The 16,097-nt window shown below is 44.8% G+C and overlaps 1 protein-coding gene across 4 annotated transcripts in view; it reads right to left on the bottom strand.

Annotated features, from left to right (window-relative positions):
* Positions 1-16,097, bottom strand: part of LOC138784587 (mas-related G-protein coupled receptor member D-like) — a 101,298-nt gene that overhangs the window by 36,513 nt on the left and 48,688 nt on the right. The window contains exon 1 of one of the 4 annotated variants that reach the window (XM_069960203.1): positions 3,766-3,816. The exons of 2 other annotated variants lie outside the window; for them this stretch is intronic. The gene's annotated coding sequence lies outside the window, so the exon portion shown is untranslated. Of the gene's footprint in view, positions 1-3,765; positions 3,817-16,097 lie in introns of those variants that run through there. One more of the 4 variants, XM_069960201.1, reaches the window with a different exon arrangement.

Below are 16,097 nucleotides of genomic sequence, written 5' to 3'. Positions count from 1 at the left end.
GGTTTTCAGTGTCGGACGCATACGTTGTTATAGCCTCTGACACCGAAACAGCCAGTGAGGATGAATAGGTAGATCCTTTTTTCATCCTTTCATCCTCATCCTCATTATCCAGTGACGTGTCTGGGGGTAGCAAAGCGTACGCAGCCCCCCAGACACGTCTTTTCCACCAGTACCGTCCCAATAAGAGATGATGACGGTATGGTGTGAAATTCTACAAATTCTGTGAGAGTACCTCAGGGTACACTTACAGATTTAGAGTATGTGCACACTGCGGAATGGCGAAGGATAACCCTTTGTGCATTCCGCAGCTGGCACCCGCCGGCGGACTGATGCGGTGGCGTGTCTCCATCCGTGTCATAGACTCCATCCTATGGACGTGCTGATTCCATCGTCCATCCAAAGAATGAACACGTTCATTCTTTGGACAGAGGGCGGAATCCGGCCGTGCATAGAATGGAGTGTGACACGAGCGAAGACGCGCGCCCGCATTAGACCGCCGGCGGGTGCCAGCTGCGCAATGCACAAAGGCTTATCCTTCGCCATTCCGCAGTGTGCACATACCCTATTAGAGTGTATGAAGGAAGGGACACCCGAATCCAGCCCTCGGATGCCCCCCCCCATCCTCGGAGTTAGTGGGAAGATCGTTTGGGAACTGATCTTCCCACTGCTCGATAAAGGTTACCACCCGTATGGGGATAACTTTTATACCAGCACCCCCCTCTTCCGGTCCCTCGCTGCCCAAGCTACTGTAGCTTGCGGCACGATCCGAAAATATCAGAAGTAGTAATAACAGCCCTAATATTTAGCAGCCATGGAGCGGACCCAGTGCTTCTGGATATGAAGGACCCTGTATCGCACCAGGGCAACATTTTCCAGGTGACGTCCCCCACACTGGAAAACAGGAGGCCCCAGAAGAAGTGCAGAGTGTGGCGTAACAGGGGGATCAGGAAGGACACCATTTTCCAGTGTGACACCTGTCCTGATCACCCAGGCCTCTGCATACAGGATTGCTTCAAGGCGTACCACACGTCATTGGAGTTCTACATTTTCTAAATTCTGGCCCTTATTCCTATTTCAGGGGTCACATTGATTCAGGGATTATTCTGATTGCCATTTTGGAGTCGGGGAGGAATTTTTCCCCAGTGATGAGGCTACTGTCCTCTGCCTCGCGAGCGAGGGCGGATTAACTTTACCATAGGCCCCGGGCTGTTCACCAAGCCTGGGCCCCCCCACCCCACTGTAACTATGGCAGCACGAGCCTGGCGTTCATAGTACAGGACAGATAATGTCATGATGTCCTGATTTGTGCAAAATTGCCATAAAAAGACAGTGATTTTTTGCAAATCATGGCGGAAGTGTAGCCAGGAGACAATACACCACTGAAAGTATAAGTCTTTTTCGGTGGTCATGGGCCCCCTAGGAGCTCAGGGCCCCGGGCTGCCGCCAAAAACGCCCCTATTATAATCCACTACTGCTCGCAAGGGTTTTTTGCCTTTCTCTCGATCAACACAGATTAAATTTGATAGACACCTGTCCTTTTCAACCTTATAAACTAATAATTGGCCTAATACCCCCAAATAATTTAGAATTGTCCCTTTTCCCCAACTAAATAGGTATGGCCGCCATTCCCATTAGAGGCTTGCCATGTTGCAATTACAAAGCCTCTGTGTGGCCAGGACAGTAGAAACCCCCCACAAGTGACCCCATTCTGGAAAACTATACCCCATAAGGAATCTAACAAGGGGGACAGCGGGGATATGGCGCCCTGGTGACTGGCAGATTTGTGCCGTGAAAATGAAAAAAAAAATGGTATTTTTTATTTTCACATGTTCTACATATGTGCCCGTCACCAATGGGTCCATATGCTCACTGCACCCCTGGTTAGATTCCTTATGGGGTGTAGTTTCCAGAATGGGGTCACTTGTGGGGAGTTTCTACTGTCCTGGCAGCACAGGGGCTTTGTAATTGCGACATGGCCTCCATCCTCCATTCCAGCCTCTAAATGGCGTTCTGTCACTTTGGTGGCTTGCCCTGTGCCCATATGGCACATTATGTCCACATGTGGGGTATTTTCGTACTCAGGGGAAATTACCCTACACTTTTTGCATTCATTTTCTTTTTTAAACCTTGTGGAAATGGAAAAAATCAAGGCTAGACCAACATTTAGTGTAAAAAATTTATAATTTTTACACTAAATCATTGGTCTTGATTTTTTCACTTAAACAAGGGGCTAAAAGATAAAACAAAACACAAAATGTGTAGAGCAATTTCCCCTGAGTATAGAAATACCCCACATGTGGACATAAAGCGCCATGCGGGTGCAGGGTAAGCCTCCAAAGGGAAGGAGTGCCATTTGGTTTTTGGAGGCTGGATTTGGCTGGAATGGATTTCGAGGGCCATGTTGCCAAGACCGTTGAAACCCCCCACAAGTGACCCCATTATAGAAACTACACCCCTAAGGGAATGTAACAAGGGGTTTAGTGAGCATATGGACCCCACTGGTGACGGGCACAAATGTGGAACAATGTGGCGTGAAAATGAAATATTACATTTTTTACACTATAATGTTGGTCTAGCCTTGATTTTTTCATTTTCACAAGGGGTTAAAAGATAAAAAAACACAGAATATGTGTAGAGTAATTCTCCCCGAGTCCGTAAATACCCTACATGTGGACATAAAGCGCCATGTGGGCGCAGGGAAAGCCTCCGAAGGGAAGGAGCGCCATTTGGATTTTGGAGGCTGGATTTGGCCAGAATGGATTATGAACGCCATATTGCATTTACAGAGCCCTTGTGCTGCCAAAACACTGGAAACCCCCCCACAAGCAGGGCCGGATTAAGGTTGGTGGAGGCCCCGGGCGACAATTTTGTTTGGGGCATCTCATTCCCCCCACCCACACTCACACAAAAAAAAAAAAAAAACTATACAGCCATCCATACAAATGGCTGCCTTGCTGTAGGGGATTTATAATGTTTATGAACATTATACACGGCTGTGACACCGAGCTCTTCATGAATTGTAGTGAAAATGTTTGTAGGTGTTAATTTCTTTCAAATTCAGTGTTGAAAACTGTCAGTTTTCATTTAATTTTTATGTGGGGCCCCTCTCTGCCTATTATCAGTGTGAGATCAGTGGTCCAAAGTCAATTTTAGTTTTAAATCATAATTTTGTGTTTTTACTTTGATGCCCGTTTTTATGCCAACCATGGGGTCCTTTTGGCCATATTTATCACCAATCCTCTCAGGGCAGCTCACTTACAAGCAGGTTATGAATATTATACTAATATTATATAATTTACTAATAATATATAATATTATACTAATATTATATAATTTTCTGTAGGAATAATGGCTAAAACAGGAAAAATAAAAATCCTCAGAATAAGAAACTGCTGAATAAGAAACCAACTTCAGCCTGGTTAATCTAGATGCTATATAACAGCAACATGGCAGCCACTATGTGGCAATGGGGACAGAGGGCTATTTGTCCAACAGTACAGCAATACTGTGCACTGTGCCACTGAAGGGGTATTGCGTCTCACTGCAAAATGTGGGCAATGTTGTGGATACTGGGGGGGGGGGGAGATGGCATTAAGGGGGCAATGTGGAGAGTAGCAGAGCTGTATGTGTGTAAGCATTAATAAAAGATATGTATGTGTAACAGGCAGGTGTGTGTGTGTGTGTGTGTGTGTGTGTGTGTGTGTGTGTGTGTGTGTGTAACAGGCAGTGCTGTGGTGTTTGTGTGTACATTGAAGGGCTGGTTACCTGCTCATATGGACACGAGCTCCTCTCCATACACGTCCCCTCCGATAGCTTGCATAGTCTGGCTCCTCCCTCATCACATGGGCCTGACATCACCACAGGTCCTTTAGCTCACACTAGGTTTCCTGTCCTGCAGCTTCCCTGGTGTCCTGTCTCTCAGCCATATCACAGTCCTCACAGGGAGAGGCAGGGGTCACAGGACACACAGGACATGGCTGCAGCCATGGTTAGCAGCAAACAGTGCTGATACACAACACTCTGTGTGAGGTTGTGTATCCTCTACTGTTTGCTTTTTTTTCACAAACCCCACTTCCAGGTTTGGGCTGGTGGAGGCCCCCTAGTGGTGGAGGCCCCTAGGCACGTGCCCTTGGTGCCCTCCCTTTAATCCGGCCCTGCCCACAAATGACCCCATTCTGGAAAGTACACCCCTCAAGGAATCTAACAAGGGGTGCAGTGAGGATATGGACCCCTTGATGACGGGTACATTTGTGCCGTGAAAGTGAAAAAATTGAATTATTCACTTTCACGTCACATTGTTCCACATTTGTGCCTGTCACCAGTGGAGTTTATATGCTCACTGCACCCCTTGTTAGATTCCTTGAGGGGTGTAGTTTTCAGAATAGGGTCACTTGTGGGGGTTTTCCAGTGTCTTGGCAGCACGAGGGCTCTGTAAATGCAAAATGGCTCTTAAAAACCATTCCAATGAAATCCAGCTTCCAAAAGCCAATTGGCGCCCCTTCCCTTTAGAGGCTCGTCCTGCGTCCGCTTGGCACTTTATGTCCACATGTGAGGTATTTCTGTACTCGGAAGAAACTGCGCTACACGTTTTTTGGGTTGCTATTCCTTTTATCCCTTTGCGAAAATGAAAAATTGAAGGCTAGAACAACGTTTTAGTGTAAAAAATAAATTTTTCTTTTTTCGCGCCACATTGTTCTGAAAATCTGTGAAGCACCTGTGGGGTCCAAATGCTCACTGCACCCCTTGTTACATTTCTTGAGGGGTGTAGTTTTCTAAATGGTGTCCCTTTAGGGGTGTTTCTTATGTTTTGGTACTCCAGAGCCTCTGACAACCTGAAGTGGTACAGTAAAAAATGACCAAATATAATGGTTGCGTCAAACAACGCATTAGGGCCACATATGGGGTATTTCTATAAACTTCAGAAACGGGGCAATCAATATTGGGGTGCATTTCTCTGGTAATAGGTTTATAATTATGAAAGATATTGGATTACAATTTGAAAATTAAAATTTTCAAATTTCTTACACACTTAGGGCCACATGTATCATCCGGCGGACGGATGATTTTTGGCGGAAAGTGCCGATTTGCGTATTATTTTATACGCAAATGGCCGATTTGCGAATAAAATAATCGCAAATCGGCACTTTCCGCCGAGTACGCCAGGGGGCGGAAAGGGGGCGGAAAGTAGGCGGGAAGTGGGCGGAACGGAGGGCGCGGACTCAGAGTCCGCGCGATTTATCATCCGTTCCGCCCAAATGTACGCCGAAAACCTACTCCAGTCCTCAGCTGGCGTAGGTTTTCGGCGGTGCGCACCGGCGCGCACAGGATTTATGTACAGGCAGTCCGCCTCTACATAAATCCCCGTACCGCCGGAGCTGCGGGGGCATTTTTAAGTCCGGCGTAAAAAACGCCGGACTTAATAAATGCCTCCCATAGCTTTTATTTCTGTGACTCCCCTAAAGGGTTAAAAAAAACTTTCTGGATGTGCTTTTAAAGAGTTTGGGGGATGCAGTTTCTCAAATGTGGTGCTTTGTGGGGCTTTATAACATACAGTCCCCTCAAACAAACTTTAAGGCTATGTTCACACTACGTATATGTCCTGCCGTAGTTCGTACGCGGCCGGACATGTGCGTCTGAAACTACGGGCGTGGGAAAAATAGACATGCGGCCGGATTGTGAACATGCTGGCGAACCGCGAACATACGCCCGTAGTACAGTTATGCTTCCTAGCTTGTTTCGAAGTGATCTGAAACAGGTCATTTACTTGGAAATCTTCGCCCAGCCCAGTAAAACACACAGAACCTTTTGGATCTAAAAATTAAGTTCAATTTAGCTGAAATAAGTACTCCGTACGGGACCGCATGAAAATCCACGTCCGTGAGTTGGAACAGTTCCGGCCGCAAACAATGGTCTTGTTCATTTTCACGGTGCCATATACGATCCGGCCGTAGACTCATACATAGTGTGCATTGTGCGGCCGGAAATCGTTTAGTTTCAAGCGTACGCATCAACCTCAAAACTACGGCATATATTTGCGGTTCGCACTACGGCCGGAAATATACGTAGTGTGAACATAGCCTAAACCTGAACAGGTCCCTAAAAATATCTGATTTTGAAATTTTGCTGAAAATTTGGAAATTTGCTGCTAATGTTTTAAGCTTCCTATTGTCTAAAAATGTCTAATGCTATTTAGTATATAATTTATGTGGCATAAACATTTTATGTATAAGCAGAAAAGTTTCAAAGTTGGAAAAATGCAATTGTTCACGTTATTTTGGATTTTTTCATAAAGATTCGTTATAAGTATCGACTCCATTTTACCAGAAATGTGAAGTACAATATGTCACGAGGAAACATTCTCAGAATCAGCCGGATAGGTAAAAGCATCCCCAAGTTATTAATGAATAAAGTGACAGAGGTCATATTCATAAAATTTGCCTCGGTCCTTAAGGCCATTTTAGGCCCGGTCCTTAAGGGGTTAATCATGGTTTAGATTTGCAGTGCATTTTGTAGAATTAAAGGGGTACTGCCACCTCTGTCCATGACAGGAACTGTCCTGCATGAGATGTTTTCTATGGGGATTTTCTACTACACTGGACAGTTCCTGTCATTGATATAGGTAGTAGCAGAGAGCATTGTGTCCGCCTGGAAAGAATACACAACTTCCTGCAGGACATATAGCAGCTGATAAGTACCAGAATACTTTTAAATAGACGTAATTTACAAATCTATATAACTTTTAGACACCAGCTGATTAGGGAAGAAGTACCCCTGTAAATTAAATAAAATGTCAACTAGCTTGACAGTGAAAAATTAGACTACAAATGCACCGTATTAAAGGGGTAGTGCGGTGCTAAAAAATTATTCACAAAAAAACACACATTACAAAGTTATACAACTTTGTAATGTATGTTATGTATGTGAATGGCCCCCTTCCCCGTGTTTCCCACCACCCACGCTAGACCCGAAAATGTTGGTGCATTATACTCACCGCATCTTGTGTCGATCCCCGTCCGCCATCTTGTGACAATGACGTAGTCTTCGGGAGGCCAAACGAACCGCTCCATCCATCCCTCATGCCGGCCCCCCTATGCCGCGTCATCAGCAGCTCAGCCGCGACTGGCTGAGCATAACTGTGCTCAGCCAATCGCGGCTGAGCACAGTTATGATGCGGCATAGGGGGGCCGGCGTGAGGAACGGATGGAGCGGTTCGGCCGGCCTCCCGAAGACTACGTCATTGTCCCAAGACGGGGGTCGACACGAGATGCGGTGAGTACCAACACTTCCGCGTCTAGCGTGGGTGGGGGGAAATACGGGGTAGGGGGCCATTCACATACATAACATACATTACAAAGTTGTATAACTTTGTAATGTGTGTTATTTTGTGAATAATTGTTTAGCGCCGCACTACCCCTTAAAGACTCTTTTTGCTCCCTGACAGATACCTCCCCATATAGTTATGATGGACACCACTTTATACCATCTGTCCTACATAGACTTCCAGAATTCATACTGCAATAGCTCCCGTTGCTGCTTTTCATTCTGTTATGTTTGTGATTTGACTGGCAAGTAAAACACATCTTGATTTTCTGTTTCGCTAAAGAAATCAGGACATATTGCACGGTTTTAGGCTATGTTCACACTATATCTGTGCGGCTGTATTGCGGGCGGTAAATCATCGGCCGTATTTTTCTGGTTCATGCGTACGCTGGAATGTATACGATATACGGCTGCACAGTGCACACTATGTATGAATCTACGGCCCTATCGTAAACGGACCCGTAAAAAATTAACAAGACCATTGTTTGCGGCTGGAAATGTGCAAATTCTTGGCCGTGGATTGACAGGCGGTCCGTAGGAGTACTTCAAAAATAGCCGGCAATGATGCCGAATGCCGATGCCTCTAATAGTTAATATATTAAATTAATAAAACACATTTTCTTTGTAATAAAGTCCCTTTCGTTGTTCAATAATTTAATTCTAACGAATCCATCATTGTGCAATTAAATATACTGTTAAAATAAATATATAAATAAATGTATATTTATATATATATATTTATTTTTTGACAGTATATTTAATTGCACAATGATGGATTCGTTTAAATTAAATTATTGAACAACGAAACTGATTTTATTACAACGAAAATGTGTTTTATTAATTAAATATTAATTAGTACAGGAAGCTCCAGTAAGCCGTTAATTCATATTGCCGGCAATAGAGCATTCTGTACTAATCATCACTTTACTTTAATTAAAACATCAAATGTTTCTTCTAATTATGTTATCACAATAGCATTATTAGAAGAAACATTTAGAATTATATGTGCGCTCAGCTGATTGGCTGATTGGCTGAGCGCACATATAAAGAGCCGGTCCGCAGCACAGTGACTTCATTGTGCTGCGGACCAGTGAAGAGGACACATCGGGGTGAGTATAGAGCTCTCCCCACCCCCTCCCCTGCACTGCACCCCTCCCAGCAAGGAAGGGGGGTCACTTAACCCCTTCCTTGCTGGGATGGGTGCAGTCTGACATCAGTCTGGCCCCCAAGGGGTTAAGGGGGATGCAATACATCCTCCCTTAACCCCTTGGGGGCCAGACTGTAAGCAGCGATCTGTAAAGATGCTGCATACTGTAAGGTGCACAACACCGCTCACAATGATGGGTGTTGTGCTCCTGTTTGTGTGTTTTTTGTGTGTTTCTCCCTTATTGTTTTTCAGATATCGGTATCCTGTGGATTACGTCGGATTCCGTGGACTACGTCGATGACCAGTGGTTGTTTGTTGTATTTTTTTTAATAAAATGATCAATGAGGGGTGTGGGGGTGTTTTTATTTGAATTAAAAAAAAATTTCAATTGTGTGCTGTCTTTATTTCTTTACTTTATAGACTTAGTAGTGGAAGCCGTCTAATAGACGGAATCCATTACTAAGTCGGGGCCTATTGTTAGCCGGTATAAAATGGCTAACACTAACCCCACATTATTACCCCAGTACCCAATGCCACCATGGGTACTGGGAAGAGTCGGGTGCTAGTGGTCCCGGAGCATCAAAATTGGCGCTCCTTGACCGGGCGGCAGCAGGCTGGTAAGATTTAGGCTGGGGAGGGCCTAAAACAATCGCTCTTCCCACCCTGGTGTTACCAGGCTTCTGTCGCTTGGTTTTTAACCCGGCTGGTTATAAAAATAGGGGGGACCCTATGTGTTTCTTTTTATTATTTATTTATTTAAAAAAAAACCTGCATAGGGTCCCCCCTATTTTTATAACCAGCCGGGTTAAAAACCAAACGACAGCAGCCTGGTAACACCAGGGTGGGTAGATCCATTGTTTTAGGCCCTCCCCAGCTTAAATCTTACCAGCCTGCTGCCGCCCGGTCAAGGAGCGCCAATTTTGACGCTTCGGGACCACTGGCACCCGGCTCTTCCCAGTACCCCTGGTGGCATTGGGTACTGGGGAAATAATGTGGGGTTATTGTTAGCCATTTTATACCAGCTAACACTAGGCCCCGACTTAGTAATGGATTCCGTCTATTAGACGGCTTCCACTACTAAGTCTATAAAGTAAAGAAATAAAGACAACACACAAGTGAAAAAAATTTTTTATTCAAATAAAAACACCCCCACACCCCTCATTGACCATTTTATTTAAAAAAAAAAAAAAAACACCAAACAACCGCTGGTCATCGACGTAGTCCACGGAATCCGACGTAATCCACAGGATACCGATATCTGAAAAACAAAAAGGGAGAAACACACAAAAAACACACAAACAGGAGCACAACACCCATCATTGTGAGCGGTGTTGTGCTCCTTACAGTATGCAGCATCTTTACAGATCGCTGCTTACAGTCTGGCCCCCAAGGGGTTAAGGGAGGATGTACTGCATCCCCCTTAACCCCTTGGGGCCAGACTAATGTCAGACTGCACCCATCCCAGCAAGGAAGGGGTTAAGTGACCCCCCTTCCTTGCTGGGAGGGGTGCAGTGCAGGGGAGGGGGTGGGGAGAGCTCTATACTCACCCCGATGTTGTCTCTTCGCTGGTCCGCAGCACAATGAAGTCACTGTACTGCGGACCGGCTCTTTATATGTGCGCTCAGCCGATCAGCCAATCAGCTGAGCGCACATATAATTCTAAATGTTTCTTCTAATAATGCTATTGTGATAACATAATTAGAAGAAACATTTGATGTTTTAATTAAAGTAAAGTGATGATTAGTACAGAATGCTCTATTGCCGGCAATATGAATTAACGGCTTAATGGAGCTTCCTGTACTAATTAATATTTAATTAATAAAACACATTTTCGTTGTAATAAAATCAGTTTCGTTGTTCAATTATTTAATTTAAATGAATCCATTATTGTGCAATTAAATATACTGTCAAAAAATAAATATATATATAAATATACATTTATTTATATATATATTTATTTTAACAATATATTTAATTGCAAAATGATGGATTCGTTTAAATTTAATTATTGAACAATGAAAGGGATTTTATTACAACGAAAATGTGTTTTATTAATTAAATATATTAACCATGAGAGGCATCGGCATTACTGCAGAGGATCGCAAACCCCGGTAATAGCGATTCATGTAAACTGTTTCCCTGCTTTCCCAGATGCATTCCAGAGGTGTTTGCATCACTTTCTAAAGATTTTATTTGTTATTTTTAGTTGAACCAGATTTCCAAGTAAATGACCGTATGTTTTCAGCCGCATGTCTATTTTTTCCCACGGCCGTAGTTTCAGCCGCACATTTCCAGCCGCATAAAAAATACAGCCGCACACATACATAGTGTGAACATAGCCTTATTCTGTAAAACATGAAACACTACTACTCTCAACCTGATCATAATATGTTATTATCCTGCATACATAGAAGACCACAACCCCTACCATGACCATAATATATGTCTATTATACCATCTACACAGTACACCACAACTCTCAACATGGCCCGACCACTGGACATGAGAAAAATACACATTCTATAATACTTTATACCTACAACACTTCAACCCCCAGTATGATCATAATCTATTTCTATTATACCCTGTGCACCAGGTTCAGACTGGCCCACAGCGGAGCTGGGGAATCCCTTGGTGGGCCCTACCCATTGGTAGGCCCCTGAGCAGGAGATGGGCCTCCCTGTTTAGCAGCATTATGATGACATATAATCCCGAAGCACTGCTGCACACGTCTGTCATCAAGTTACTCACTTCCTCAACATAGTAACCTGCGGTTTCATCAATATAGAGGCACATATTGGCACATATAGAGGCATATAGTTGTATGTGCACTTATTTGTAACTCCTCCTCATACATAAATCTACTGGGGACTCAGATTCCAAGTGTCAATTAAGCAGGGAGAAACCTCTTTGACCCTTTGTACCAGAGAATAAAATAATTTTCTATGCTATAGTAGCATAGACAAATATATTTAAGATACCATATGTCTTCTTGATCTATCAGCCTCTAATAGTGTCAGCAGTTTGGAACATGAATTACAGCTGATAAATTTCCTAAAGGATAAGTCTTGTAAAAGTAACAAATGACAGGCAGGAAGGGGGGTGTAAGAAGATAATAAAGTATACTTACCAGTCCCTGTGCCCCCGTAGCACTGCTCTCGGGTCTCTTTCACAGCCACCAGAAGTCATTTCACGACTCAGACCCTGGCTCCACCAGCTGCAATGTCATAGAGTGGCTGATGGATTGCATGCTCAGTCAGTGACTGCAGTGGTGTCTCTGATCACTGATTGGCCGAGTATGTAACGTTGCAGCTGGAGGAGCTGCAGGAGGCTGGCTTCTGTTGGATATCGTTAAGGAAGCGCTACAGGAGCACAGAGATGGGTAAGTATATTTTCTTTCTTATGTTCCTGCACCCCCCTGCCTGTCTGAGATTTGTTAGCTTCATGGGACTTCTCCCGTCAGGTAGGGGGTCTGGGAAAACAAGACAAGTCCAGCCCTAGAACTGGCATCCACCCCAGCTGGCCCTACCTGCCGCGACAGCTCTAAACAGCTGCGGACAACTGGGCGGTGTTCCCTAACCTGGCAAAGTGCATACACGAAAAACAGAGACAAGACTAACAAACAAGCAAGGGAAAGTCAGAGGTCCGAGTCGGTAACAGCCGGTCAGTATAGGTACAAAATCGTGATCCAAAGAATAGTCGAGGTCCAAGCCAAAAGGTGAGGTATCAGAAGTACAAAGTCAGAGTAATGCTAGGTCAAGATACACAGGAGAAACCAGGTTCTATCGCAGGCAAAAAATGAGACCACAGGTCTGATATTTATTCCGCCTGGAGTCCCAGCCCCAGACTTGATTGGGGCTGAGGCTCCAGGTCCTGCCAGATACAGAAAGCTAACTGGTAAGTAAGCTGTCAATCAATAATCAGTGCGCACACCCAACACCTATGCTGAACAGCCAGGGGAGTGAAACCCTGGCCTCTGCTATAACAAAGAACAGCAGAGCTGAGTATGTGAAAAACATGTGAAGCATTATGGCTGAAAAAGCCGAGCCGAGCGTACGACCCGAGTCCTAACAGAACCCCCCCCCCCCCCCCCCCCCCCCCCCCCCTCAGGGGCCTCCGGACCCTCACGAGGACCTCCAGGTCTGGTGGGATGCTTATCATAAATTTTTTTTATCAAATCCGGGGCATGGAGATCCCGTGCAGTTACCCATGTGCGCTCCTCTGGGCCGTACCCCTTCCAGTGTACCAGATATTGAGTCTAAAATTCTTTCTATTTCATACTCGAGTTCACCTTGGACTACAACTGGAAGAGGCGGAGGACTAGTAACTGTTGGAGGAATGTTTTTCATGATCAGGCTTTTATGAAATACTGGGTGAATTTTCAATGACTGAGGCAACTTTAATTTAAAAGATACAGGATTTATGATTTCCACTATAGAAAAGGGACCAATATAACTGGGGGCAAATTTGGCTGAAGGTACTCGTAGACGCAAGTTCTTTGTCGATAACCATACCCTTTCTCCTACCACATACTGAGGACCAGGATGGCGTCTGCGATTAGCATATTGTGTTTGTTTTTGCTGGGACACGGTTAGAGTCGTCAGACTCTCCGCTCAAACTGTGCACAGTTTTTTGGTCAGTTCTTGGACAGAAGAAAAGTGTGACTCTAGATTAGGTACCGCAGAGAACCTAGGATGAAAACCATAGTTACAATAGAAGGGGGTTTGTTGAGTGGAAGTGTTGACATGGTTGTTTAAAGCGAACTCTGCCATGGGTAAATATTCAGACCACGTGTGTTGATTATCAGATATAAAACATCTTAAATATTGTTCCAGGGACTGATTGGTACGTTCAGTTTGGCCATTGGTTTCAGGATGAAATGCAGATGAAAATGACAGAGATATGTTGAGCAGTTCACAGAAGGCCCTCCAAAACCTGGACACAAACTGTACCCCTCGGTCCGAGACAATGTTGGTAGGTATCCCGTGCAACCGGAGGATGTGACGAGTAAACAGTTTGGCCAGGGTTTTGCCAGTAGGCAACTTTTTTAAAGCAATAAAATGACACATTTTACTGAATCGATCTACAACCACCCAGATGACTGTCTTACCCTTTGAGGGGGGAAGATCGGTTATGAAGTCCATTGATAGATGGGACCAGGGGCGAGTCGGCAATGGCAGAGGCTGGAGCAGACCTTCAGGCAGGGATCTTGGGGTTTTTGCTCGGGCACATACGTCACAGGATTTAACGTATTCCCGTACATCCCTCTGCCACGAAGGCCACCAGCAAGAACGAGACAAGAGATAACCAGTCCCAGCTATCCCTGGATGACCAGCCAGTATAGACGCATGTATCTCCTTTAAGGCTGGGTTCACACTACGTATATTTCAGTCAGTATTGTGGTCCTCATATTGCAACCAAAACCAGGAGTGGATTGAAAACACAGAAAGGATCTGTTCACACAATGTTGAAATTGAGTGGATGGTCGCCATTTAATGGCAAATATTTGCTGTTATTTTAAAACAACGGCTGTTATATTGAAATAATGGCCGTTATTTACTGTTATATGGCGGCCATCCACTCAATTTCACCATTGTGTGAACAGAGCCTTTCTGTGTTTTCAATCCACTCCTGGTTTTGGTTGCAATATGAGGACCACAATACTGACTGAAATATGCGTAGTGTGAACCCAGCTTAATACTGCTAATCTAAGGTGTACAGGGACGAACAGTTTATCAGAAGGTAGATCAGCAGGCGCATCATTTTGAGATCTCAAAATTTCCTCTTTAAGATTAACAGACACACTGGCAACCACAATACCTGGAGATAGGATGTTTTCGGGTTCCTTCTCAGGCACATAACAAATACCAAAGCTCCGAGATAAGGCATCCGCCTTGACATTTTTTGACCCAGGACGATATGTGACAATAAAATTAAAACGGGCAAAGAATAAAGCCCAGCGGGCTTGACGTGGGTTTAACCTCTTTGCCTTATCTAGGTATAGCAGGTTTTTATGGTCAGTTAAAACAGTTACTTGATGTTTTGCCCCCTCCAGGAAATGTCTCCATTCCTCAAAGGCCCACTTGATGGCCAACAGCTCCTGGTTACCAATATCGTAGTTAATTTCAGAGGTGGAGAATTTCCTGGAAAGGTATGCAACTGGTCTCAGATTAGTAAACGGCTCTCTACCCTGAGACAACACTGCTCCGACCCCCGTCTCAGACGCATCCACTTCTACCACGAATGGCAGATCTAGGTCAGGATGGACCAATACGGGAGCGGATGAAAAACTCTTTTTCAGTTTAGTAAAGGCTTGTTCTGCCTCAGGAGACCAGGAGGTTGGATCTGCACCCTTTTTTGTCAGCTCTGTGAGAGGTTTTACCACTAGTGAGAAGTTTCGGATAAACTTTCTATAAAAGTTTGCAAACCCCAAAAACCTTTGGACCTCTTTCAAAGTGGTGGGCCGCGCCCACACCAGAACCGCTGACACTTTTTTAGGGTCCATTTGTACAGACTCTGGCGTTAAAATGTACCATAAAAATGCAACCTCCTTGACACCAAACAGGCACTTAGACAACTTGGCACAAAGAGAGTTTTTCCGAAGCCTAGATAACACCTCACAGACATGTTTAACATGAGATTCCCAGTCGGTGGAATAAATGAGAATGTCATCCAGGTAAATGACTACATATTGGCCAAACAAATCTCGAAATAGGTCATTGACAAACCTTTGAAAGACAGCGGGGGCATTACTCAACCCGAAGGGCATCACCAGATATTCAAAATGCCCTTCGGGAGTGTTAAATGCCGTCTTCCATTCATCACCTTCCCTGATCCGGATCAAATTGTAGGCGCCCCGTAGGTCTATTTTGGAAAACCAACGAGCGCCTACCACCTGGTTCAGAAGATCGGGGATCAAGGGAAGGGGGTGTTGGTCCTTTATGGTGATTTTATTTAGCTCCCTGTAGTCGATACAGGGACCCAAACCACCATCTTTTTTCTCTACAAAGAAGAAGCCAGCACCCATGGGTGACACCGAGGGCCGAATGTGACCCTTCCTCAGGCTGTTCTGTATGTCCTGGCGCATCGACTCTCGCTCAGGGGGAGACAAGTTAAAAATACGGCCTTTAGGGAACTTGGCCCCTGAAACGAGATCGATGGCACAGTCATACGGATGGTGGGGAGGCAAGGCGTCAGCAATAGCCTCATCAAACACATCGGAGAAATCGGAGATGAATTCTTGAACGTGATGATCATTCACAGTACAGACAACAGGGTCAACATGAAACAGATGAGAACCACAGGAGCTACCCCACTTAACTAGCTCGGTGGTCCTCCAGTCAAATACCGGGTTATGTTGACGTAGCCATGGTAATCCTAGTATGATATCAGCGGCTAGCTTATCTAAAACAAAGAAAGAAATTTCTTCACGGTGAAGACACCCAAGCTGCATGGAAATCTCAGGAGTACAAAATGTAACTGATCCACCCCTTAGAGGGGCAGAATCCGCACCCACCACTGTGAAGGGACAGCATAGTGGAACCAAGTCCAGACCTAGCGACTCTGCTACAGAGGTACAAATGAAGCTCAGGGCAGCACCTGAGTCAATCATAGCAGAGCACGAAAGAAC

Source organism: Dendropsophus ebraccatus, chromosome 2 (genome assembly GCF_027789765.1).
Source record: "Dendropsophus ebraccatus isolate aDenEbr1 chromosome 2, aDenEbr1.pat, whole genome shotgun sequence".
NCBI classification, from domain to species: Eukaryota; Metazoa; Chordata; class Amphibia; order Anura; family Hylidae; genus Dendropsophus; species Dendropsophus ebraccatus.
The sequence above is the reverse complement of the archived record's forward strand: the minus strand, read 5'-3'. Positions and strand labels throughout refer to the sequence as shown.